Consider the following 26,434-nt stretch of genomic DNA (forward strand, 5'->3'; position numbering starts at 1 on the left):
TGGTGACTGCAGCCATGAAATTAAAAGACGCTTGCTCCTTGGAAGGAAAGTTATGATCAACCTAGATAGCATATTAAAAAGCACAGACATTGCTTTGCCAACAAAGATCTATCTAGTCAAGGCGATGGTTTTTCCAGTAGTCATATATGGATGTGAGAGTTGGACTATAAAGAAAGCTGAGCCCTGATGCTTTTGAACTGTGGTGTTGGAGAAGACTCTTGAAAGTCCCTTGGACTGTAAGGATTTCCAACCAGTCAATCCTAAAGGAAATCATTCCTGAATATTCATTGGAAGGACTGATGTTGAAGCTGAAGCTCCAATACTTTGGCCACCTGATGCAAAGAACTGACTCATTTGAAAAGACCCTGATGCTGGGAAAGATTAAAGGCAGGAGGAGAAGACAATGACAGAGGATGAGATGGTTGGATGACATCACTGACTCAATGGACATGAGTTTGGGTAAACTCCGGGAGTTGGTGATGGACAGGGAGGCCTGGAGTGCTGCTCCATGGGGTCACAAAGAATGGACATGACTGAGCAACTAAACTGAACTCAGTGAGTAAAAATGAAAAATGATGACACAGATCTACTAGAAATCTGTCCTAAAATCACCAGAATTTTCCCTAAACATACTATTTCAGTCTAGTTTTTATTAATTCAGCAAACCACCATTTTGCCTCCCAATTTTTGCTGGTGGTGGATAACAAAGGATCATAATACAACAAAGCTTTCTAATTTATGTGCTGCTGTAACTATTATCTAATGCTTATTTGGTCACCAGACAAGCCAGCCTGCTAGAGATGGCACATCTTTCATGGATTATGTTTCCCTGTAAGGAAAATCATGAAGAATTTGGTGATTTTTCTGTACTTGGTTTGCTTTTGGTATTTTTCTCACGTGAGATAAGCTTTCTGAAGCTTGACATGAAATCTCTGCATTGAATTCTGAAATGGTTCCACTAGATTTGTATAGATCATCTGATCGATAAATTGCAAATCATATGGATTGTTTATGAATTGTGGTTTTTCCTTTGAAATGAGTAGGTTAGAATCAGCAGAAAATTAACAAAAAATATGATCTATGCACAGGTATTGCAGCATTATTTGTAACATCAAAATAAAGAAACAATCCAGATATCTACCATTTATAGAAATGGTTGGATAAATTATGAGGCATCCACCCAGGGGTGTGGATATAGTTGTAAAATAGAATGAAGAATATCCTTGTGCATTATGATATGTTACCCCAGGATGTTTTTTTAAATGAAAATAAAAAAGCAAAGTTCATAGTAGTGTTTATGGTACAAACAATTTGTGTATGTGCTTGTATATTTGTGTAAGCTTGTGAGTGTGTACTCTTGTTTATATTTTCAGGAAGAAACAATAGGAGGTTAATTCAAAAACTATTGAAAATATTCACCTATCTGGAGAGAAAGGATACAGGAGAAAGTAGGCTTGGAAGCTAATGTAGTCTGAACATTTTTATTTTTTACTTTGACTTTAGAAAGATGCGATGTCTTACAAAATAATAAAACCAAAGAGAAATAAACAGTTGTTCTTCCACACCAAGTGAATCCAGAACTAAAAAAATGTTAGTTGGAAACAAATCTTAATAATCATATGGCAATAAAGTGCTAAACAGTGCAGACAGTTAGATAGATGAGCCAATTTATTTTTATTGAGAAGAATTATCAGAGGAGAAAGTTAGCCTTTTCTCCATATGTCATTAAATTCTAAATCAATTACTGAGGTTTTGATATTTACCGTGAACCAGATCTAATATTGCAAAATGTCTTCTTGTCCTCTGGGTACAGAGAGACACTCAACAATACATGGAAATCAGACCGAATAGTCACTGGATGATCAAAGTGGAGTGGGGAGGGGTCCCTGTTCCCGTCTGTCTCCCCTCCACTGACCTCTCAAGTTTCTTGCCTGTCAGGGTTATAAAATCCATTGTTTCATCTGATTTCACAGGTTTGTAAGAAGGCTGACCTTGGTGGGTTTCCCCTTTGCCTGATGGTGCGAGTATTAGCTCATGGCTGCTGTGTACTAGGAAGTGGGGGTCCTTGCGATTTGTTTCCAGATGGATTGAGAACTACTCCTTGACTCCTGACCTTCTTGGGATTTGGAGGGTGATTCCTGGTTGCCCAAACTTTCCTTCTAGACTTTGCCTACCTTATAGAAACCACTATCAGCATGACTGTTTTAAATGGGTTTGTCATTTTTTTTTATCACAGTGTTTTTTTAGTTGGAGGATAATTACTTTACAAGGCAATGGCACCCCACTCCAGTACTCTTGCCTGGAAAATCCCAGGGACGGGGAAGCCTGGTGGGCTGCCATCTATGCGGTCGCACAGAGTCGGACACGACTGAAGCGACTTAGCAGCAGCAGCAGCAATGTTGTGTTAGTTTCTGCCATACAACAACGTGAATTAGCCATAAGTATACATACGTCTGCTCTCTCTTGAGCCTGCCTCCCACCCCCTCCATCCCACCTCTCTAGTTCATCACAAGACCCGATTGCAGAAAACTGTGACACTGATGAAGAAATCAAAGACGATGCAAACGGATGGAGAGACATACCATGTTCTTGGATTGGAAGAATCAATACTGTCAAAATGACTATACTACCCAAAGCAATCTACAGATTCAGTGCAGTCCCTGTCAAATTACCAATGGCATTTTAAATAGAGCAAGAACAAAAAAATTTATAATTTGTATGGAAACACAAAAGACCCCAAATAGCCAAAACAATCTTGAGAGTGAAGTAAGTCAGAAAGAGTTTGTCATTTTAATTGTTACAGATTGTTCGAGTGAGTGACAAAACAAAAAATGAAACAGAGAAAATACTGACTAGAAGCAGAACAAAGGACAATGATGGTATTGTAAATTGAATGGATTATATAGTGGTGAGCAGCTGGAAGAGTTGCGGAAGAGTTGCCGGTGATTTAAAGGAGGTGAATTGCTCCAAAGACAGCTGTGTCAGAAACAAACATGCTACACAAATTGATCTGCTGGAAGATTGCAACTCGGAGAATCAATCACCTTAGTATACAAACCTAGTTTTCTTTTACTTATTTCATAAGGTGAAATAAAACTCCAGAAAATTTCTTGGGAGATTTCTGAATGAAATTGACTAGAAATTGGACTGTTCCTTACGAAAATACAGAGGCTGCCATATTTTAAGAATTTTTTAGTTGATTTTCCCCCAAGATAAACAGCAACTGTTTTTTGACACATTATCTTCTTTATAATGAAAGAACTTTGAATCTAGTTATACTTAGAAAATGGCCACAAAATGTAAACTGCCCTACTGCCTCTCTTTTCATTAACCTAGGAGAGTTTAAAATTTTTGTTTTAAAAACTCAAAAGTAAATTACCAGGTTTTAATCAGTTTCTTTGGTCTAAATGTGGGAATAAATCAAAAACATTTGAAACCAAAAGGATCCTGATAGTGTTTGTTATTTTTAAAATGCTGCAAAGCAACCCAGCAAGCAGGTTTGAAATTTGAAAATCCCTGGAGCCTCCCAAAATGTTTACACATTCTTTTATCAGAATACAGAAATAGAGTAGTAGATAGGCTCACTTACAGTTCAAATTAAACTTGACTTCTCAAACACCCAATACCCAACTCTGTGTTTCTGTGTAGTATAAAAATGAGATCAGGGGAAAAATTAATACAGTTTATGAAATATATTGAGTATTTTTTTCCTGATGTACTTAATTAGTGGTATTCTGTTTATGTGAAATAGTTCAAAAACTCTCATTATCATGTTATTACTTCTAGTATCAATTATCTTCCTTTGAATGTGGGGATTTAGAATGCTTATCATTTTCCATAAATCTCTTAATCCATTCCTAATCCCAGAAATTTATCCATAAGGACTAAACACCAGTTTGGTAAATGTTCTACTCCTCTTATCATCTGAAGGAAGTGGACAAAGATAGCAACCCCAGGCATTCCAAAAGCACTTAATCCAGTGGGAGAGGACTCTCTAATCCTTTTGTTAATTTTTCACTATCACAAACCAGTAAACTCTAATGTGTAACAGGTTTAAAATACAAAAACAAAAAATTGCCAAAACTGTCTAGAAGAGACATTGACAGTAAGGACCAAGTGGGAGGTTTCTTACTGTGAACCGAGCTGCACAAACATGCGAGGTGACAGAGCTGATTTATCAGTCTCAGAGGAAGGGCTCCTGTCTCAGGCAGAGACTGAACTGCAGCATGGAACTCGCAGAAGTCTAAGGATCAAACCAGAACATTCGCTAGGAAGAACAGAATGCTGACTCTGCTGTGCTTGGTGTATCGACCAGGTGACAGTCACATGCAGGCTCAGATGCCAGCCTGCTGGGTGGATCGTCTCCTTTCCTGCTCTGTGACCTTGGGCAAGTGAACTGGCCCCTCAGTTCCTTGTTTTCCTCATCTGTAGCTCCTCCTTCACAGGTTTATGTGAGGATTTAGTGATTTAAACTCACCTGGGCTTCCCTGGTGGCTCAACTGATAAAGAATCTGCCTGTAATTCAGGGGATGTGGGTTAGATCCCTGGGTTGGGAAGATCCCCTGGAGATCTTCCAGTATTCTGGCCTGGAGAATTCCATGGACTAGTCTATGAGGTTGCAAAGAGTCAGACATGACTGGGCCACTTTCACTTTATTCTTGAGGGACTTCGCCTGTGGTCCAGTGGCTAAAACTCCAAGCTCTCAGTGCAGGGAGCCGGGGTCCGGTCCCTGGTCGGGGGACTAGATCCCACGTGCTGCAGCTGAAGACCTCGTGTGCCTCAACTAAGACTTGGTGCAGCCAAAAAAAAAAAAATAATAATAACACTAATAATTTTAGGGCTTCTCTCGTAGCTCAGTTGGTAAAGAATTCGCCTGCAATGCAGGAGACCCTGGGTCTGGAAGATCCCGTGGAGAAGGAAATGGCAACCCACTCCAGTATTCTTGCCTGGAAAATCCCATAGAGAGAGGAGCCTGGCAAGTTACAGTCCATGGGGTTGCAAGAGTGAGACATGACTTAGGGACAAAACCACCACCACAGTGATTTAAATCCTAAATCTTCAGTGCACCTTAAAGCCATGCCTGGGACACAGTAAACTTTCAAAACAATAGAGTCTAATACTCTTCTTTCAGAAGAGGGAGAAGAAATGTTGCATAGCACCATAAATTGTAAAAAATAATATAGGTTCATGACAAAGAGGACACATTAAAATTTTACAAATCCTTTTCATAAAGGAGAGGTCATAATCTCTAAGAACTGCATTTAAAGAAATGTTACTCTTTCTACTGACGAAGACTGAAAATCATCACTGTTATTTCATAGCCTCACAAAGACATCAAAAAGGAGGGTGTTCTGGTTAGGGGTATTCATCTAAGATAATTTTACCCAAAGCTGGTTTACATGTAGGAGATCTTGGTGCTCCTTACACATGCTGGACACCCACCTTCCTCTGTGGACCAAGCATTCCTTCTAGAGGCTCCTGGAAACCTCTGTCCAAAGGCTGTTCTGAGGAGTTGATGCCCTGAGAGCAGCCTCTGGGTGTGATGGTTTGAGTCTGGGGATATGTAGGCCAGCTTCCTGCCCTCTGAGTGGGAAGCGCAAAAGTAATCTCCACAGCATCTCCCCGAAGTGCTAAGCAGTAATCTGCTCCTGATACACCCTGTGTCCACATCATCCCCTTTCCTTCCTGACATTACTTTCCAAACTCACTCTTTAATCCTTAACTCCATCTTCTTCTAGCAGAATCTCAAATTCCCCTCTGCTAGAGTGCTAAGAAAATGATACATAACACATTTTTTTAAAGTGACTTGAGGAATGTTCTCTGAGGGTCAGGAAGAGAGATTATATGGTGTTCAAGAACCAGCTTAAGCCATGTCATTATCTTTACAAATATGTGACAATATGTTTTTACACACAAGGATTTTAATGAGGATTTCTCTCTCCTACAAGATGCTACCATAGGAGAAAGGAAATAGATGTGTGACTGGAATCCTGAACCTTGAATTTTCTGCCAGCTTCCCTCTGTTGTTCGGGTACACAAAAAACATATGGAGAAGAGATACTCCAAAAAAATTATCCCATTAATTATGCTAAGTCTTTGGCCTCAAATCCTAACTAAGCAGTGGGTTCTTATGAGCATCTTGTGTCAGCTTCTGGAAGAAGGAAACCTCATTCTTCTCTCTATTCTCGTTGCTTTCTTAAGGAGGCAAGGCAAGGTTTTGAACTATTTCAATTTCAGGGTTCTTTGGCTGGAGTGGTGACTTGTAGGTAATGGAGACACGGTGTCTACATTTGTTTCTGATTTGGGCAGGTGGGGATTTGCATCCACTGTTATGGTGAGTTCTGAGATTCTTATTAGAGCTTTGGGAGAAAGAGAACAGGCATTATAGCCTCCTTGTTTCACTAATATTTAGACCAAACCAGCGTAAGAAAAATAAAATGCTCCCATTAGATTCAGCCTGACTCAGTGGAGTTCTACTTTGGCACAAAATCCTAGCTTGCAGAAAGTACTATATTTCCCATATTGCCTTGATCGTGCACACAGGACCTTTTGAGGAGGAAGTTGGCTAGCCAAGGCAGAGATCAGGGGATCTCAGGGTTCTTAAAGCCTCATCTCAATGTGACCCCTTTCTAAGATCACCCTCTCATTTGCTAGAAAGCTAAGAGCCATGGTGACTTCATTTGTATAGACGACACAGAGTGCAGGAGTCCAGGCTAAAAATAGGCTTTATTTACTCCTTCCTTTTTATCGACATCCAAACCTCGGCCACCAGATAGACAGCTCAGATTACAAGAGGCAAAGGAAAACAAACCTCACAAAAAGTACACCAAGGGAAAAAGATATCTTATACTCTAAAATCCAGAGCACAGCAGGTATCAGCTAGGATGGCCCATATCCTGGCATCTCTGGGTGCTCCAGGGAAGATTTCTCAAACAGCAGTCTTCGTCACTCATTCCACATTTATTTATTATCTTTTGAACATTAGGAATTATCACATTGAAAACATTATGCGGTATGTGTCTTAATAGAACATACCCTAACCTGGCTGCATGGTTATAACAAAAAATAAAGGGCCCAGAGGGAAAAGAGAAATTCCTACTCCAGTGTGTTGTTTCAAATAGAAAAGATTTTTTACAAGCAGAACTCACAATGATGAATGTACATTAAGGGATTTAACTTACTCACATGGCAAAACGACAGGAGGAACGTCTGCTAGAGGCTTCCACCCAAGATCTTATTCACAACGTGGAGCCAAAGAAAGTCACTCTTTTTCTTGCAGAACCTGTACTGATACTTCCCAGAACCTCAAGTGAGATAGCTTTAGGAGGAATCCAGAACTCTGCAAAGGAGAGAGAAGAAACAAATAATCCAAGACCTGGCTGACATTCCTGCTTCAGGGGATTAAGTGATTCTGAAGCCTGTACTCCTTATGGATTTCCTTTTGTGTGAGATCCTAAAGTATTTGCATTAGTGTTGGAGTGGTTTCTTTTTTTCCCCCTAAATACAAATATTTTCGTGGACTTAGAAATTGATCAGGAGTGGTTGCAGTCAGAAGCCCCAGGGAATGGAAAGGTATCTGAAATGGGTTATTTAGTCATCTGAGCTTGAAGGCAGTGTGGCATCCAGATAGTATTAAGGTATGGAAACGTGTTTGCTTATGGCATGCAGTGGCAAACAGCTAAACCAGATACAATCAGAAGTATCCATCAAAGGCAAGGAGGTGAGGGGCTGAGTTGCCATTGCCAAGAAATAGCATTTATGTTATGGGTTTGATAGCTGATTCTATGGACAATTAAAAGATTAAAGATTAAAAACAGAAAGTGATTAGCCAGTTTTTAAAACTCTCAAGATATAGACTAAATCCAAGGGGCTTCCCAGGACTGCTAGATAATTTCTTATCAAGAGCAGAACTAAAATAGCTGAATAGCAAATGTGCTATATATTTCTTCAGATTGTGGGTTTCCACACCAGTTGACTTTATAACCTTAGCAGAATCTTGTGAGACAGTTAGGGCTACAGCTAGTAATAATGGAACTTCTGGCATTGGAACTGGATTATCTAGTATGACTTCTAAGTAAAGGAAAGGGATCTAACTCCAATTATCTTTCCATATCAGAGAGTTTGTTCCTGCCTTGTTTAAAGACTCAGAATCTCATTGCTTGGAAGGAATTACATTTCAGTGGAAGGAATTACATTTCATCACCACCCTGATACCTAAATCTACAACTTAATTAGTCTCTTCACACTGGGACAGAGAAAGGGAGATTACAAAGCCACAGGATGTAATTTTCCCACCCAAAGAATTGGAGCAATTTTCAAATTCATATTAGGAAAAATCTGGGGAATATGTCTGTGCTTGCTTGAGCAAGGAGAGAAAGTCTAGTTTTAGACTGGGCTGAATTTCTCTATATAAGTGTCAGAATTCTGGATTCAGTGGAACTTCAACAGCTGGAAATAATGATAATTGTTTCATTGAGTGTTTCATTAAGGTCTTGGGTGGCTACTGCTAAATTAAACTGAGAGGGAAGAAAAATTCTGGAATAATTAAGTAAAGAAATCCAAAGATATTGGGATGTAAAATGTGTTGGAGTAAATTTACCGTGTGTGGCTGGCTTCTCTCCACCTCACGTTGACCCAGAGAGGGCTTTGAAGAGAGTGTTCATCAGCGCCTTCTGAGAGCTATGCCAGCAGGTCAGATATCTTTCCTGGCTGTGTTCAGGCCACAGCTGATAGAAGAAGATGTTGAAATGGAAATGACTCCTTGATTTCAGTGGGTAAGGAAGTTCCTGGGGTGAGAGAAGTCATGAGGTCACACTTAATCACCAAAAGCGTGATGGACGCGGTTACTGCAGTAGGCATCTTCCACTGTGCGGTAGTCAGTGCGGCGGGTCTGTCTCCAAGATCAGTGACGGTGGCTGGACAACTTGGGATTCCTAGGGTGAAGACAGATGGCAAGTCCATTAAGGTCCTACTTGATTGGTGCCTCTGAGCAAGGATAGGTCAGCTGAATCGAGGTCTGCCTCAGACACAGGGGTGATGGCAATCCTCCCTTTGATTTGTACCCTCAGAGCCCTTTGACTGAAGGAGGAGTCAGGAATACATGAGAAAATCTGTGCAATAGCAACCCAATAATATTCTTTGAATCTCCTTATTAGTATTCCTCAAAGGACTCTGAAGTCATTTTAAGAATGACCATAAAAACTAACAAATGAATATAACAAAACAGAAACAGACTCTAGAAAACAAACCAGTGGTTACCAGTGAGGAGATGGCTTGGGGATGGGGCAAGAGTGGGGAAGGGTGCTGAGAGGAACAAACCAGTCGGTACAAAATACATAAGTTATGAGGATGGAATGTACAGCACAAGACATATAGACAACATTTTATAATAATTTTAAATGGAGTATAAAAATGTCAAATCATTGTGTGTATCCCTGAAGCTAATATAATATTGTAAATCAACTATGCTTCAAAAAATTAAAAAAAAAAAAAAAGACCATAGAATGGGAGAGGGAGATTCCCAGATCTTCATGTTCAAAAGGTAAGTATGATCCATCTAACTCTGATTCCATGCAGGCAAGTCTCCTTGAACTGTGATGATTCCTATTATAAAGTTGGATGAAACTACCATGAATTTCTTAGGGTTGTTAGGAAGTCAGATGGATTCACAGATGTGAAGTTCTCAAAATAGTGTCTGGACAGTAGTAAAAGTCATATAAATTTTTCTTGTGGTTAATATCATTGTTAGAAATGGCTAAGTGAAAGTTTCCAGAGGTTTTTCCTACCCAAAATAGGAATAAATCAAAGGCAGTACCCCCGACCTGTTAGAATTATGGAAATCTACAAGATTATTAGAGGCTTGAAAGATGTAGGAGTAGAGATTACATCACTTTCATGGTTAGCTGTCCTGTTTAGTTACTGAAAAAGACAGACTGATTTCAGAGAATGCCAATAGATTATCAGATGTTTAATTAAGTGGAGATTCAACGTTGCAATTTTATATGTGGTGAGGTCTCTTCATTGGAACACGTCAATATAGTCCTTCCTAACCACCCAATGACTTGACAGATGCTTTTTTTCTCTATCCCCAAAAGCAGTAAATAGCAGAAATTTGTTTTCATGTGACCGAGACAGCCATACATCTTCACTGTCTCTCCGCAGGGTTATATTAACTTTCTAGTTCTGCGTCTCAAGTCATTCTGCAGGGATGAGTAATTACCTCATCAATGTCTGGACATCACACTACCCACTACCCTATCATGCGGATAGAAAACCGAGCAGGGTCCCTATTACCTTGGTAAGATGAAGGGCATAAGTACCACAGCCTCGAAAATACATACCACAGAAGTATAGGGACCTTCCCCTTCCATACGATTTAGGAATGTCCTATGATCTAAAGTATTTGCTCTTCCAAAATGAAAAATAAAAAGCAACTTTTTGGTTTTGAAAAAAAAAAATCGCATATCTGTGAACTGCACTGACCCATATGCAGTGGCCCAAAATAATAGCCAGTTTGACCCAAAGAACAAGGATACTCTCCCACTGGTGCAATGCAAGTGACTCTTATTTTTGGTCTTTATGGTTCAGTGGATCCTATGGATGCTGAATAGACCTTGTGGTGACAGACATAGCAGGGGCTCTGATGATTTGGGAGAAAAATCATGGCTTCTCTATAAGTGAAAATTATGGGTTCTCTTTAAGTAAACAGACTTGCCACTGATCCCTAGAAGACTATGAAGCCCTGATGGTAAGATCCCTTGTGACTGTTAGGTCTTGGCTGCTTGATATCAGCTGAATGTTGTCTTACTGTGTCATAAATTTTGGTATTCATCGTGGTTAAGTTTTTACACTTAGTAAATATGTGAGCCTGGACAAGTTTCCTTTTCGTACTTTGGTTTCCAAATTAACAGGATAGTAAATAACTGACAATGTTTTGATAGGATTAAATGCCTCAACAAGTAGACCACTTATAATACTGTCTGGCAAATAGTAGGGGTTTATTCAGTGTTAACTGTTGTGGTTCTTATTCTCCTTTGAGGACTAGGACCTATAACCCCACAGAGCCCAGAGGTATAAGGTTGGGTCATTTGGCTACGTGTTATTCCTGCACCCAAACCAACATACTTTTCCTATTAGGGACCAAAGCATCCCATACAGTGATACAGTGAAGTTGCTCAGTCGTGTCCGACTCTTTGCAACCCCTTGGACTATAGCCTATCAGGCTCCTCCATTCATGGGGTTTTCCAAGCAAGAGTACTGGATTGGGTTGCCATTTCCTTCTCCAGGGGATCGTCCCAACCCAGGAATTGAACCCTGGTCTCCTGCATTGCAGGCAGATGCTTTACTGTCTGAGCCACCAGGAAAGCATCCCATACAGCTTTCTAATTCAATGTACAGCATGTACTCTGGAAGAATGGACTCCATCTTCAGAGTATTGCTTCTGAGCCAGTGCTTTACTATGCCTTTGGATGCTAATTCCAGGATGCTCATTCTCCCAGTATATGTCAGAGCAGTAATCCTAGGTCTGGAATGAGCTGTCTCCATACCTCTCCATGAGTCAAATCCCATTGACTGTACTCTGATACTCTGATCTTGATGGTCATGATCATAGTGAACCCTGCCTCCCATCCCAGTTCTGATGTTGAAATGAAGTAACTAGCTTCAATGCTTCAGGCCTAATATCTCTGTTGCCATCAGGGAGGAAAGTGCTATGACAGTTTCTCTTACCCTCTGCCCTGGTCTGCACATGACCGTCACCACTGACTCTTAGTGACACCAATGCCCTCTTACCAGCTAATTCATGAGCCTGAGTCTCCAATGTCCCCTGAGTTTTTCTGTGGAAGGGAAAAAAATCTGAACGGTCTTTTGGCCTCACAAGAATATTACTTCTCTGAGGCATTTAATCAGTTCTCTACAATTGGCCATAGCAATTTGGGAATTTCAATTCTGTTCAACATGGATTATTGCTTTCTCCATGCTGCTAGGAGCCATCCCTACATCCTTCCCTGGGGTCTGTGGCAGAGTATTAAGTCCCATGTCACAAGAGAAACTCTCCTTGGTCATGTCTTATTTTCCAGTCCCCCGGCTCAGGAAACCTCCCATTGCAATCCCACCTGCCATCCCGGATGGTCATGTCCATCCCTCCCTGCTATCCTGGCCATCCTTGCCTCCTGCCATCCTGGATGGTCATGTCCACTAATTCCTGTGGTTTCTCTGTGGCCTTGGCCTATATTTCTCTAGCAGGTTAATAAGTCCCCATCTGGGTGATGCTGTACTTAACTACGGCTATTGCCAGGCAGCCACAGAGAGAGGGGCACACATTCTGAGACGATCCCTGTGGGCTTGAGGGGAGAGTGCTGCACTGTCCTCCTTACTGAGGGTGGCCCAGTCTTGATGGTGGGCTGGAGCCTTGATCTCTGTGGGCTCTGAGGTTCAAAAGAGTCTGGCTGTCCTGGGCAGGGAGGTTGAGCATACGTGGAAACTCTGTACTCTCCATTTAATTTTGCTGTGAACCTAGTGCTCTAAAAACAAACAAACAAAGGTGTGTAAATAAAAATTTTTTAAATTCTGAGGACTCAAAATCTCAAGAGGGATCTACTCAGATATTCTCATCTCAGGGCCCTGAGATGTAACATACTGGCTTCAGAAGAACTTTCAATTGTCTCTGAAGATCAGGGATAATAGTTTAAATCCTCAGTTTTGCCTTAAGCTTTTCTTCTCTTCTCCTAAGAGAGGAAATTGGCCTCATTTAGGCTACCAAAGAAGTGCTCTGGTATTCACATTTGCTTTTCAATTATTTGTTCAATATTGTTAGCTTTTCATCAGGAAGGAAAGCACCATGACTTAATGACAGCTCACTAAGTCTGCGGTCCTATGTCCTGTTTCCATCAGTCATGACAATTCCTTCCAATAGAAGTGGCTTCCAAGCTGCCAGCTGTTAACTTCTAAGCAGCTGGGCTGCCTCCTTGTGCCAGGGCATAGTCTTGGCTCACAGAACAATGGGGATGGTGTCCTTAGTCTCAAATGGTGACCAGTGAGCCTGTCCTGGGACCATGTCTTTCCTTCTGGCTTTCTTGAACTGCTCTTGGAGTTGGCTGAGTTCTCTGGGAAGCAGACACTGGGATGGAGACAGGACTGCAGAAAAGTTGTGCAAAAAAGAGGAGGAAGTCGGATTGCGCAAGCAGAGCTGTCAGGCTAGGATGTAGAAGCTGCAGACCTGACCCTGTCTCTGCCAGGCTGTGGGAAGCTCCAGAGCGAGGTCCCTGTGGTGGAGAGGCTTCCTCCCTCAGAGGAAGTGGCCAGACCTTTGCAATTCAGCCTTGCTCATCATTGTCCTTCTGGAAAGTGTGACTTGGCTCTGAATCTGTTGGCTGATCACACACCTCAGACTGAATTCTGTACAGAGAAAGGATTTGAGCTACACAGTTCTACTTCATCCACACATGGTTACAATGAATTCAGGTAAGATAGTCCCTCTGTTCTGCAATTTTCACTTTCCACAGTTTCCCTGGTGGTAAGTTTCAAATCCCATGTGGTTGAGCACCACTACAAAATCTCTCAAGGTTAGCTGCCTGGTTGCGGGAATCACCACTTTCTCCAGCAAACCCCGCCGTTGGTCACCTAGGGGCTGCTGTGTTATCAGAGCCAGGGTCTCAATATCGCTATACCTGTGTTCACATAACCTTAATGGCGACCGCAAAATAAGTGGAATGGTGTTAGCAATTCACAGATGCCCAAGAGAAGCCAGAAAGTGCTTCCTTTATGTAAAAAGGAGAAAGTCAGCAAATAATGCGGAAAGAAAGAAATGGTATGCTGAGGTTGCTGAGATCTGTAGTTAAGAATGACCTTCCAATCTGTGAAATTGCGAAGAAAAGAGAAGCTCTTGCTAGTTTTGTTGTGTCGCCTCAGACTTCAAATATGTAAGTGCATAGTTAAGATAGATGTTAGGTAAGATGTTAAACTTACACAATAAGATATTTTGAGAGAGGGAGACTGTAACAGTGCAGTGAGCCCAGCGGGAAGCTGGCAGCCATTGCTGAATGTCATTTCTCCATACCCTGTTGCCAGGCAATGAGTATTGCTCAGTCATTAGTCAGTGCCATGGTGGCACCCACAAGCAAATAACAGTCAAGAATGGGCAATTAATGAGGGGGTTCAGACAACAATGGAATGGTGGTCCTGAGGTAGAGAGTGAGGTAAGAGTTGAATCCTGGCCTTCTCCCTCAGGCCCTCCAGCTCACCCAGCCTTGTGAGCTGGGGGGCCCAGAAACTGCTGGGAGTCTGTGCCCTTCAGGGCTCCAGAGCCCTCACCAAGGCCACCCACTAGCCTTGGCCCAGGCCTTGAGGCTGTGGTGAGCCTTTCCCCCATCCCTGTCTCTGCGACCTAATAGCAGCAGCTGTCTGACTGGGTCACCATTTGTGGGACCTGGTTTCCTCTGCTTTGGGTGGCCTGAGGAGCCTGATGGCCAGTTGGGTCCTTGCTGCCCAGCTCCTTCAGAGGTGACGGCTGGGCAAGGTGTGGGGGACCTGGCCCTGAGGGAGCCCCTAGCTGAGCTTTGCCTTCCTCTTAGCCAGAACAGGGACCTCGAAGGGTGACAGCTGTACCTTGGGTCCTTGCCCTTTCTTCTTGGGACAGAAAATAATATTCATTTGGTAGAGAGTTATAGGGACTTTTTTGCCAGACCATGACCTGACTTCAAAGACTCTGACACCAAGCAGTCTGCAACAACTAACTACACCCCTCCCCACCTTTTGCTCTGAAAAGGGTTTTGATGAGAGCTTTCAGTAACTTTGGGCTTCTTAAGGCATGAACCACCCATGTACTTGCATGGTCCTGTAATAAGCCTTTCTGTTCCAAATGCCAATGTTTTAGTATTGTTTGGCCTTACGTATGCCACCAGCATCACATACGTGAACTGGCATAGTCAGTGACAAGACCACGTTCTTAAAACTTTTGTTACAGTATACTGTTATAATTGTTCAATTTTATTATTGATGTTAAGCTTGTAGTTTGCCCAACTGACAAATTAAACGTTGTCATAGTTATGTGTGTATAGGAAGAAACATATACAGTGTTCGGTACTGCTGCCGTTTCAGGCATCTACTAAGGGTGTTGGATAGTATCCCTCACAGATAAGGGGGAACTACTGTAGTTACATACAGTGATGAGGTTTATCTATGGTTTTCATAATGGAACCAGAACATTTCCTCTTCATCAGGAGAACTTTCCAAGACTATTTGCTTTAAAATAATAGTTCATTTCAGAATCAGTGTCTTTCTGAGGGACAGAGAACAATGTGAATTCATTTTACAATGAAACTTCATTTGTTTCATTAAATGACTATTCTTTATCATATGCTGCCTGCCAAGTCGCTTCAGTCGTGTCCGACTCTATGCGACCCCATGGACTGCAGCCTACCAGGCTTCTCTGTCCATGGGATTCTCCAGGCAAGAACACTGGAGTGGGTTGCCATTTCCTTCTCCATCTTTATCATATAGATGAGGTCAAATTAGATATCTAATCTGGAAGATATTCAAAGTAACATTGAGAATTATTCTGCTTTTCACATGTATTTTTATAAGTACTTATATAAACATCTCATTCAGCTCAGACAATAACCCTAATCTGTCAAGTGGGCAGAGCAGCATCACAAATTCTCTTGGTCAAATTTTATTATTATTTATTCCATAAATTCTAAGAGACTTTCATGATACCAGGAAACTTAAATCCAAGGACCACTAAATTAAAAACTTAAATACCAGTGTATTCTTAATGACTTTACCTACTTCAGTTTTTGTTGTGACTTTAAGTTCATGTGAATCTGATGAATTTAAAAGCTAAGTTATGGCAGTCCCAAGATGGCTGAGGAATAGGACAGGGACCACTTTCTCCCCCATAAATTCATCAAAAGATCATTTGAATGCTGAGCAACTTCCACAAAACAACTTCTGAATGCTGGTGGAGGACACCAGGCACCGAGAAAGGCAGCCCATTGCATCCCATTCTCTTCAAAAGGAGGTATGACAAAATATAAAGACAAAAGAGTTAGGGACGGAGACACGTCCTGGGGAGGGAGTCCCGTCCTGGGGAGGGAGTCATGAAGGAGAAGTTTCCAAACAGTAGGAAACCCTCTCACAGGCGGGTCTCTGGGGAGTTTTGGAATCTCAGAGGGCAACTTAACTGGGAGGGAAAAAAGAAAAAAACCCACAGAATAGGTGCCTAACTACAATTCCCAGTGGAGAAACAGCCCAGATGCTCGTGTATGCCACCAGCGAGCAGGGGCTGGACAGGGAGGTGTGAGCAGCATCATTGGTCCTCAGGGTAAGGACTGGGCCTGAATGCCCTGAGGACAATCTGAGGGAGTTAACATGAGACAGCAACCCAAACTGTGGGGTCGCCAGAGAGGGAAAAAAAAATGAGAAGAGAGTTTTCCTGTGAAAGGCTCTAACGTGCAGTCTGGCCCGCTCACAGAACAAAGGATTGAGCTACACCAAAGGAGAGCTAGCTGGCTGCATACAGGCCCCTCCCTGCACTGGAGGCAGAGAGGCAGGCAGGTGACAGCCAGAGCTGGAAGGTGAGGGGCAATCCTGGCCCCAGAGACCGGCATCCTCCACCAAACTGTGGGCAGCCTCCCAGTTGCTAACCATGTCTTCCTGGGATCCTGGATGGTTGACATCTGTCAGGAGGGTCACAGCCTGAGATCAGCTCACCAGAGGAGACACACGGCACACCTGATACGGTGCTCTTGCAGCGCACCCAGGAATCCTAGTGGCCAGGACCTGGAAGGGGATTAAGACCCACGGCCCACCTGGGACAGTGTGCTCGCCAAGCACCTGGTTGCCTGAGCTGCTCGGAACTGGGAAGGGCACAAAACACATGCCCAACAAGTCTGTGCCCTTGCAGAGTACCCGAGAACCTGAACCTGAGCAGCTTAGACCTGGGAAGTACATGAAACACAGGGTCCACTTTAGACAGTGCCTTGCAGAGCACCCTGGAGCCTGAGCAGTGTAGACAGGGAAAGCACATGCAGCTGTGAGCTGGGGCAAACCTAGTGTGGTCTGTACACTGCGAGCACTCCTCACACATGCTAGTGATATTTGTTTGCAGTGTTCCATCCTCCCCACAACACAACTGAACAAGTGAGCCTAAATAAGTGACCACCTTTGTCCCCTTGTGTCTGGACAGAAATTAGACACCAAAGAGACTTGCAAACAGAGGAAGTCAAAATAAACAAAGAGGGGACTGCTCTGAAAGTGACAGGTGCAACAGATTAAAACTGTGTAGTTAACATTGGCTAATCATTTAAGGGGTCCTATAGAACTTGAGAATGAGTATAAGCTGGAACAAGGAACTATCTGAAACTGAACTAATCCCAGACTGCCCACAACAGTTCCAGAGAAATTCCTAGGTAATTTTACATTTCACATTTTAATTTTTTTAATTTAAGTTCTTTAATACTGCTTTAATTTTCATTTTTATCACCTACTATTACCTTGCCAAAAAAAAAAAGACCCTATTTTAAAAGCAAATTTCATATATATATATATATATAATTTTTGTGATTTTGTTTTGTATTTTTAATATTGTCTTTTTGAGAGTCTAACCCCTACTCTAGATTTTTAATCTTTGCTTTTTGGTATTTGATATCAATTTTGTACCTTTAAGAATCTAATCCTCAGTATCCATTTTCATTTAGGGGTGGGATTTCTGGCTTGATTGCTCTCTCCCCTTTTGACTCTCCTTTTTCTCTCCCAGGTCGCCTCTATCTCCTCCCTCCCTCTTCTCTTCTCTACTTAACTCTGTGAATTTCTCTGGGTGTTCCAGGCTGTGGAGAACACTTGCTGCTGCTGCTCCTGCTAAGTCGCTTCAGTCGTGTCTGACTCTGTGCAACCCCATAGACGGCAGCCCATCAGGCGCTCCCGTCCCTGGGATTCTCCAGGCAAGAACACTGGAGTGGGTTGCCATTTCCTTCTCCAATGCATGAAAGTGAAAAGTGAAAGTGAAGTCGCTCAGTCGTGTCCCACTCTTCACGACCGCATGGACTGCAGCCTACCAAGCTCCTCCGTCCGTGGGATTTTCCAAGCAAGAGTACTCGAGTGGGGTGCCATTGCCTTCTGTGGTGGAGAACACTTAGGGAACTGATCACTGGCTAGATTTGTCTCTCCCCTTTTGACTCCCTCCCCCTCTTCTCTTCCTGGTCACCTCCATCTCCTTCCTCCCTCATATCTTCTCTGTGTAACTCTGTGAACCTCTCTGGGTGTCCTTTGCTGTGGATAATTGTTTCAGCATTAACCTGGATGTTTTATCATCTGTGCTGTATGGATGGAGAAGTCTTGAGCCCATTGTTAAGAATAAGATTGAAAGCCAGAGGCAGGAAGCTTAACTCCAAAACTTGTGAATATCAGAGAACTCCTGATCCCAGGGAACATTAATAGACAAGAGCTCATCCAAATGCATCCGTATCTACACTGAAACCAAGCTCCACCCAAGAGCCAACAAGTTCCAGAGCAAGACATACCATGCTAATTCTCCAGCAAAGCAGGAACACAGCCCTGAGCATTAAAAGACAAGCTGCTCAAAGCCATACCAAACCCATAGACACCCCAAAACTCACTTCTGGACACGTCATTGCCCTCCAGAGAGAAGTGATGCAGCTCCACTCACCAGAACACAGACATAAGCTCCCTTAACCAGGAAACCTTGATAAGCCTCTAGTCCAACCCCACCCACAGGGAGCAGACTCCACAACAAAGAGGAACCACAAACTTCCAGACTACATAAAAGGCACCCAAAACTCAGCAATCTAAACAAAATAAAAAGGCAGAGAAATATTCAGCAGGTAAAGGAACATGATTAATGTCCCCCAAACCAAACAAAATAGGGAGTCTACCTGAAAAAGAATTCAGAATAATCATAGTAAAGATGATCCCAAATCTTGAAAACAAAATGGAGTTACAGATAAATAGATTAGAGATAAGGATTGAGAAGATGCAAGAAATGTTTAACCTAGAAGAAATAAAAGACCTAGAAGAAACAAAGAAGAGTCAATCAATAATAATACAATAACTGAGAGCAAAAGCACTCTGGAGGGAACCAACAGTAGAATAATTGAGGTAGAAGATAGGATAAGTGAGGTAGAAGATAGAATGGTAGAAATAAATGAATTGAAAGAGACACGTGTACCCCAGTGTTCATCACAGCACTGTTTATAATAGCCAGGATATGGAAGCAACCTAGATGTCCATCAGCAGACAAATGGATAAGAAAGCCGTGGTACATATACACAATTGAATATTACTCAGCCATTAAAAAGAACACATTTGAATCAGTTCTATTGAGGTGGGTGAAACTGGAGCCTATTATACAGAGTGAAGTAAGTCAGAAAGAAAAACACAAATACAGTGTTTTAACACATATATATGGAATTTAGAAAGATGGTAACAATGATCCTGTATGCGAGATAGCAAAAGAGACACAGAAAGAACAGACTTTTGGAATTTGTGGGAGAGGGCGAGGGTGAGATGACTTGAGAGGATAGCATTGATACATGTCTATTACCATATGTAAAATAGACCACCAGTCCAAGTTTGACGCATGAAACAGGATCCTCAAAGCCGGTGCACTGGAACAACTCAGAGGGATGGGATGGGGAGGGAGGTGGCAGGGGGGTTCGGGATGGAGGACACATATACACCTGTGGCTGATTCATGTCAATGTATGGCAAAAACCACCACAATATTGTAAAGTAATTAGCCTCCAATTAAAATAAAGAAATTAATTTTTAAAAGCTAAGTTATATTATTTGTTTGCATTTGAATTTTAATATTAACATATAAAATACAAAGCATTAGGAAATTTGATAAGACACAAAATCCACCAATTACAACACAAATTTTAAATTTCTGTTTGCTATCCATCTTTATTTATGTGTATTTTTACATTGCTATAAATATTTATATATATATAATTTTCTACTTTTTCTTTTTTCAAACTTAAAATCATTCCAAAGGATTTCCCAAGATCCATAATTCTATAGTCACCATAACTGTAATTTTAAATGTCTATCTAATATTATATCTAGTGTTTTAAAATGTTTTAAACATGGTTTGAAAGGATAGTTTAAAGACAAATCTCATGGGAGATAGACTTTTGGGGATATACAAAATAAAAAAGATTTTAATACAAATAGCTTTCTATTGTTTAGAAACTGGACCAAAACACGTTAGAAATCGTTTATAATGTTGTTCTTCCCTGTGAGACTTCTCACTGACCTTTCAGCCTGACACAAAAATAGAAGACTTTATCATAGCTTTAGCCTGTAGGCCTATTTTTAGGCATACAACGTCATGACCTAAACTTAATAAAAACCCAACACAAAGAGATGAAAGTGGGAAACTTCTTTGCAGAAACTCCTTTGAGACTATATCCTGCCTTAATTCTACAAGAAGAATTCCCACAGAAATCAATAGGAGATTAAAATAAATATCAATGGCAGGATACAGTCCAAATTATGAACGAAAAAATTTAAACTTGACAGGTTAATTGTTTTTCAGAAAGAGTGAAATTTTGGAGAAGTGTTTTCATGAGGGAAAACCAACATTTTGGCTGTAGATAAATGAATACATAGCATTTTTGTGTAGCAGAACCTTATCAATGGGAGCTGTGTGCACCCATTGTGTTATGACACTGGTTTCTGTCATTTTGAAGGGAAGTTTCTTGACCTGCACCCAAGTTTTGCACTATTTGTTCAAGTTTCTAACATGCTTTTAAGTAGAATAAACAGTAGACAAGATGAAAAAAATGTATTTCAAACTCTCCTTGCTTAACCACATTATTAAAAAATTATTAAGAAACAAATTTTAACAATACTAAATATGGAAGATTCAAAGGTTAAAATTGGGTAATCAGTAACTGGGTGCCCTTTGGCTACAAAAATGTTACAGTCAGTATGAAGTGAAGTGAAGTGAAGTGAAGTCGCTCAGTCGTGTCCGACTCTGCGACCCCATGGACTGTAGCCTACTATGCTCCTCCATCCATGGGATTTTCCAGTCAAGAGTACTGGAGTGGGGTGCCATTTCCTTCTCCAGAGGATCTTCCTGACCCAGGGATTGAACCCAGGTCTCCCGCACTGTAGGCAGGCACTTTACTGCCTGAGCCACCAGGGAAGTCCTTTGGCTAAAAAAAGTTTACAGTCAGTATAAATGTATACAAAATGTTCAGGCTCCTAAGTTTATTGTCTAGTAAATTTTATACAAACAATTGAATAGAGGCTTGTATGAAAGTCAAGTTCATTCATTATTTAATTTTACCTTCTGCAAAAGGAGGATGAGATTCAAGAAAGAGCAACATAATACACTATTGTTAAAGTACTAGATATACAGGGCACAATTTTACCTCAGTGTGGTTGGCACATAGTAGATCACCAAGAAATTTTAGTGGCTGAATCAGTAATAGATGTTTCAAAGACAACAATCAATTCGATTAACATTCAATAAGTTCCTATTATACTCAAATTGTGTGCAAGGGCTATAAGAAATGTTATGATTCTAGCAATGTCCCTATACTGAGAGCCAGGTAAACTTGAATCAAGCCCATTATCATACCAAATCATATGCATTAGGAGCATAACTAGAGATTAAAATAAAGTACTCTAGAAATATAAAGCGATAGCAATGATTTCCCACTGAGGATTAATTGGGGAATTAACTGGAAGATGGAAGAACACATGGAGGGAATAATCTAAGGCGAAAGGATCAACTTCTCCAGTAGCAAAGATTAAAGTGTCAGTGACAGTACTTCACGGGATGATTCATGTTTCCTTGGAAGTAAAAGAACAGACTTGTGAATGATTCTTCTGGGAACAGTGACAAGAATGGTGGGTTTGTTTACCAATTGCAAGGAAAGTACATAAAAATGACATCTTTTATGACATTAAACGATTCTAGTATGAAGATAGCAGAGAAGTAGAATACGGAAGTTAAAATGAGATGTCTCGTCCGCAAGGAATAGAGAGTACTTGGCTGAAATGGAGTAAGTTAATGGAGTTGTTTTTTGTTTTTGTTTGTATCCTATGAGACCTAAGATACTGAACAGTAAGAACTGTAGAAAAAATTAAGTACTTTTGGAAAAATGATATTGCTTCTGATTAACTTTAAACACTAAGCATAAATTTGTTATCAAGGAAGCTGTTAAGGGAGCTCCAAAATGAATCAATGTGACTCCAAATTTACCTTAGGTTGAAAATGGTCCAGTCAGTTCATCCCCCATACTGTGTGGAATGAAAACCTCTATCTAAAGCATTTTAGTGTCGTTACATTAATTTCTTTGAATACTAATTTCAGTAAATATTTTAAGATGATCAAGGCACGAAAATCTGAGATTAAAAACCTGCTGTTAGCCCAAGGAATGTAAAAGTAATGAAATGTCAAGAAAAATTTAATGTACATGTTTGAGCTTGTAGAACAATTGTGTTCAAAGGAAATTAAACTGAGAAAAAATTGTTTCAATATAGCCAATGCATGACTAAATTAGATGAACTCTTACAAATAAGTACACATTCCCCTTCCAAAGAGCCGACAAAAATATGGAATTCTCTAGGCTAGATTACTGGAGTGGGTAGCCAGTTCCCTTTTCCAAGGGAATCTTTCCAATCCAGGGATCAAATCCAGGTCTCCCACATTGCAGGTGGAGTCTTTACCAGCTGAGCCACCAGGGAAGCACAAGAATACTGGAGTGGGTAGCCTATCCCTTCCTATCCTATCCTATCTCCTAGTGGGTATCCTATCCCTCTCAAACCGGGGTCTCCTGCATTGCAGGAAGATTTTTTACCAGCTGAGCTACCAGGGAAGCCCCTGATGATAAGAGCTAATGTTTATTGAGCATTTACTATATTTCAGCTACTATATGAATTACATTACACATTTTCTCATTTAATTTTCACAGCAATATAATGAAGTAGAAACTCTTTTTAATTCTTTATTAGTAATAAAATGGAGAAGTTGTCTGTGGTCATACAGTTATTAAACAGAAAGGCAAGACTGGACCCAGGACTCACTGTAAATCACCCTCTGATGGCCTGGAATCACCAGGTGTGTTCAAAAAAATTAAAAATAATTTATTAGTAGACATAATTGTGTAGCCAGTTCCCAATAATGAGTAAGCTTATCTCTGGCATGAGTTGTTCTCAATGCGTGAAAAGATTTTGTTTATTTTTCTAGGGAGATATAAAATCTGTTCCATGTTATAGTTACTTAAAGATTTAAGAAGTGTTAAGAATATAGCACTCAGCTGTGTTTCTTCTATGTAGACTCTGCTGCTGCTGCTAAGTCACTTCAGTCGTGTTGGACTCTGTGCGACCCCATAGACGGCAGCCCACCAGGCTCTGCCGTCCCTGAGATTCTCCAGGCAAGAGTACTGGAGTGGGGTGCCATTGCCTTCTCCCTATATAGTCTCACTAATGTTTAATGAAGATCTTCCCTATAGCTCAGATGCTAAAGAGTCTGCCTGCAATGCAGGAGACCTGGGTTCGATCCCTGGGTCAGGAAGATCCTCTGGAGACGGGAACGGCAATCCACTCCAGTATTCTTGCCTGGAGAATCCCATGGACAGAGGAGCCTGACAGGCTACAGTTCATGGGGTCGGAAAGAGTCAGACACAACCGAGCGACTAACCTATCCACAAAGTTTAATGAAGAAGTCTTTTGTTTGATTTTCCTTCTTTAAAAGAAGAATGTTCATCTCCTAAACTATACATTTAATTATCATTTTATTCCATGTAAAAATGGTTTTTAAAATTAAAGAAAAAATACAAGCACAGATAAGCCATACCAGGAGCATAGAGTCTGTGTTTGAGTACTATTATTGATCATTTTTAATGGCATTATACTGAAATTACAGTCTTCTTTCCTTAAATAACTGCATGTATGGTTTCTACAAGCCATTCTTTCCCTACATTTAGTGTGGTCTTGGGGAACTAGGTAAAAGTTGGGGGTGATTTGAGTTGCCTGAGGATTTGGGGGCATGGAACAAAGGGAAATGGAGATTTGAGGGGAGGGAGAGAGTAAGCTGGAAGTTGGAAATGTTGAAAAATTTAAGTCTATAAAATCAGACAGTGAAAACACATGAGAGCAAGGAAAGTATCTTATAGAGCATCTCTGAGCCAATTTGGAAAGTTGAGCCTAAAAGATTCCCTTTGGGCACAAGATATGAGATAAAGGTTCTTTTATAGCTTGGCAGCAGTAAATCTATATGCTGGGAAAGAGATCAATTTTAGACACTTAAAGTTACTTAAGTCTCATTTTCACAACAGAGTCTCTCAGCAGTAGACAGTGCAGTTAATGGGATAATTTGACCAAGAAAGGAATTTATCCAAAAAATTCCTTATGGACTGATATAAGAAACTTTTTACTAAAGGCAACAAAACCAGAATTTATTAAATTGTACCATGGACACTCTACAAGTAGATCTAATATTAAAAGTATTAAAAGATCTTTTACAGCAATATCCACAGGGACTTTTTTTCCTTGACCTCGGTTTGCCCCAAGATTCAAAATTCATACAAATTAAGTGGTGAAAGCTGAAAAAATGCTTGAATTACCTCAAAATGGCACATTACGAATTTGAAGCAGAAGGAGGGAAGATAACCTAACATTTGTTTAAAGTAACATATTTACTCATTTGTAAGCCTAAGAGAAAAGTTGCCTGTGATAATGAGAATATCTTAAGGCAATTACAATTTCAGGAAATTTTCTTATGAAGGAAAAATCATTTGTTGTGAGAGGATTTTGTACCTAGTGAATTATTATAAAATAAAACTAAATAGACGTTAGGATCTGATAATCTCATATATTTGATGCCCACTGTATATCAGACCGGAGAAGGCAATGGCACCCCACTCCAGTACTCTTGCCTGGAAAATCCCATGGATGGAGGACCCTGGTAGGCTGCAGTCCATGGGGTCACTAAGAGTCAGACACGACTGAGTGATTTCACTTCAACTTTTCACTTTCATGCATTGGAGAAGGAAATGGCAACCCACTCCAGTGTTCTTGCCTGGAGAATCCCAGGGACGGGGGGGCCTGGTGGGCTGCCGTCTATGGGGTCGCACAGAGTCAGACACGACTGAAGCGACTTAACAGCAGCAGCAGCAGCAGTATATCAGACACTGTGCTATGCATGTATTATCTCATTTAATCCTTGCATTAACCGTGCATTAAGAGTAGCTGCTATTTCGTATTGTAGAGATAAAGATGAAGCCACAAAGAAACACTTCAATGAGGTTATGTGATTTGCCAGACCTGGGATTAGAAGTCATATGTGCTTGGTCCCAAAACTCCATTTTTGAGCACAGGATAAATGTGGCAATTAATGATACCATTTCTATGTTATTTGTTGTTACATAAATAAGGAAAATTGCTATTCCAAAGGGGCATCCTATGAATACTTGAATCGTATTTAGGTTGATTGTGATAAAAAGCATACAATCAAAAGGACATTTTGTATCATTACCTTTGAACCTTTCAGGCCAAATCCTTTCAGTTACTAGAATTTTGACAGAAGTGTTGGTTTCCTTGGTGGGGATATAACCCCCTTCTTCCCTTTCAGATTCAAAACAAGTTGAATGAGATGAAGAGGAAAGTATATGGAAAATCAGAATGTTGCTTTAAAAAAAAACCTGATAAAGGTTTAGCTGTCAGGACCAAATGGGCCTCATAAATGAACCCAGAATAGTCAGACTTACCAACCCAGTCAAGGTGTGTTTGTAAGCACTGGCTTTGGGGAAGAGCCTGCCCCCGAGGAAGGCTTCCCTTGTGGCTCAGATGGTAAAGACACTGCTTGCAGTGCAGGAGACCCAGGTTCGATCCCTGGATCGGGAAGATCCCCTGGAGAAGGAAATGGCAACCCACTCCAGTATTCTTGCCTGGAGGATCCCGTGGACAGAGGAGCCTGGCCATGGGGTCACAAAGAGTCGAACACAACTGAGCCACTAACTGCCTCTGGGAGCATGGAGAACAAACGTTTGCAGCAGGGAGCCCATAGCTCCTAAGAGGGAAAATACTTGGGCGGGCTCTGCAAGCCTAGTTTTTTTTTTTAAGTTATAAATCAGAACCAACAAGGTCCTACTGTACAGCACAGGGAACTCTGCTCAATATTATGTGGCGGCCTGGTTGGGAGGGGAGTATGGGGAGAATGGATACGTGGAAAAGTATGACTGAATCCCTTTGTTGTCCTCCTGAAACTATCACATTTTTAATCAGCTATACTCCAATATAAGATAAAAAGTTTTTAAAAAGTCATCAATCAGATAAATCACGCCACCCACTCAGAGCAGAGTGAGGGGCAGGAAAAGGAGCGAGTTTTACGGTAATAGAACGCCTTCACAGGAAGAGAGCGTCCGCACTCCCCTCTAACACCCCCAGGTGTGCTCCGCTCTGCT

General features: G+C 41.1%; 1 long non-coding RNA gene across 1 annotated transcript in view; it reads right to left on the bottom strand.

Annotated features, from left to right (window-relative positions):
- Positions 1-6,714: 6,714 nt before the first annotated feature.
- The window catches only part of LOC104981031, a 24,303-nt gene continuing 4,583 nt past the window's right edge, over positions 6,715-26,434 (bottom strand). The window contains exons 2-3 of the long non-coding RNA XR_824328.1: positions 8,600-8,933; positions 6,715-7,339 (exon numbers count right to left, since the gene is read on the bottom strand). This is a non-coding gene — a long non-coding RNA (uncharacterized LOC104981031). The remainder of the gene's footprint in view (positions 7,340-8,599; positions 8,934-26,434) is intronic.

Source organism: Bison bison, unplaced genomic scaffold (assembly GCF_000754665.1).
Source record: "Bison bison bison isolate TAMUID 2011002044 unplaced genomic scaffold, Bison_UMD1.0 scf7180017864514, whole genome shotgun sequence".
NCBI classification, from domain to species: Eukaryota; Metazoa; Chordata; class Mammalia; order Artiodactyla; family Bovidae; genus Bison; species Bison bison.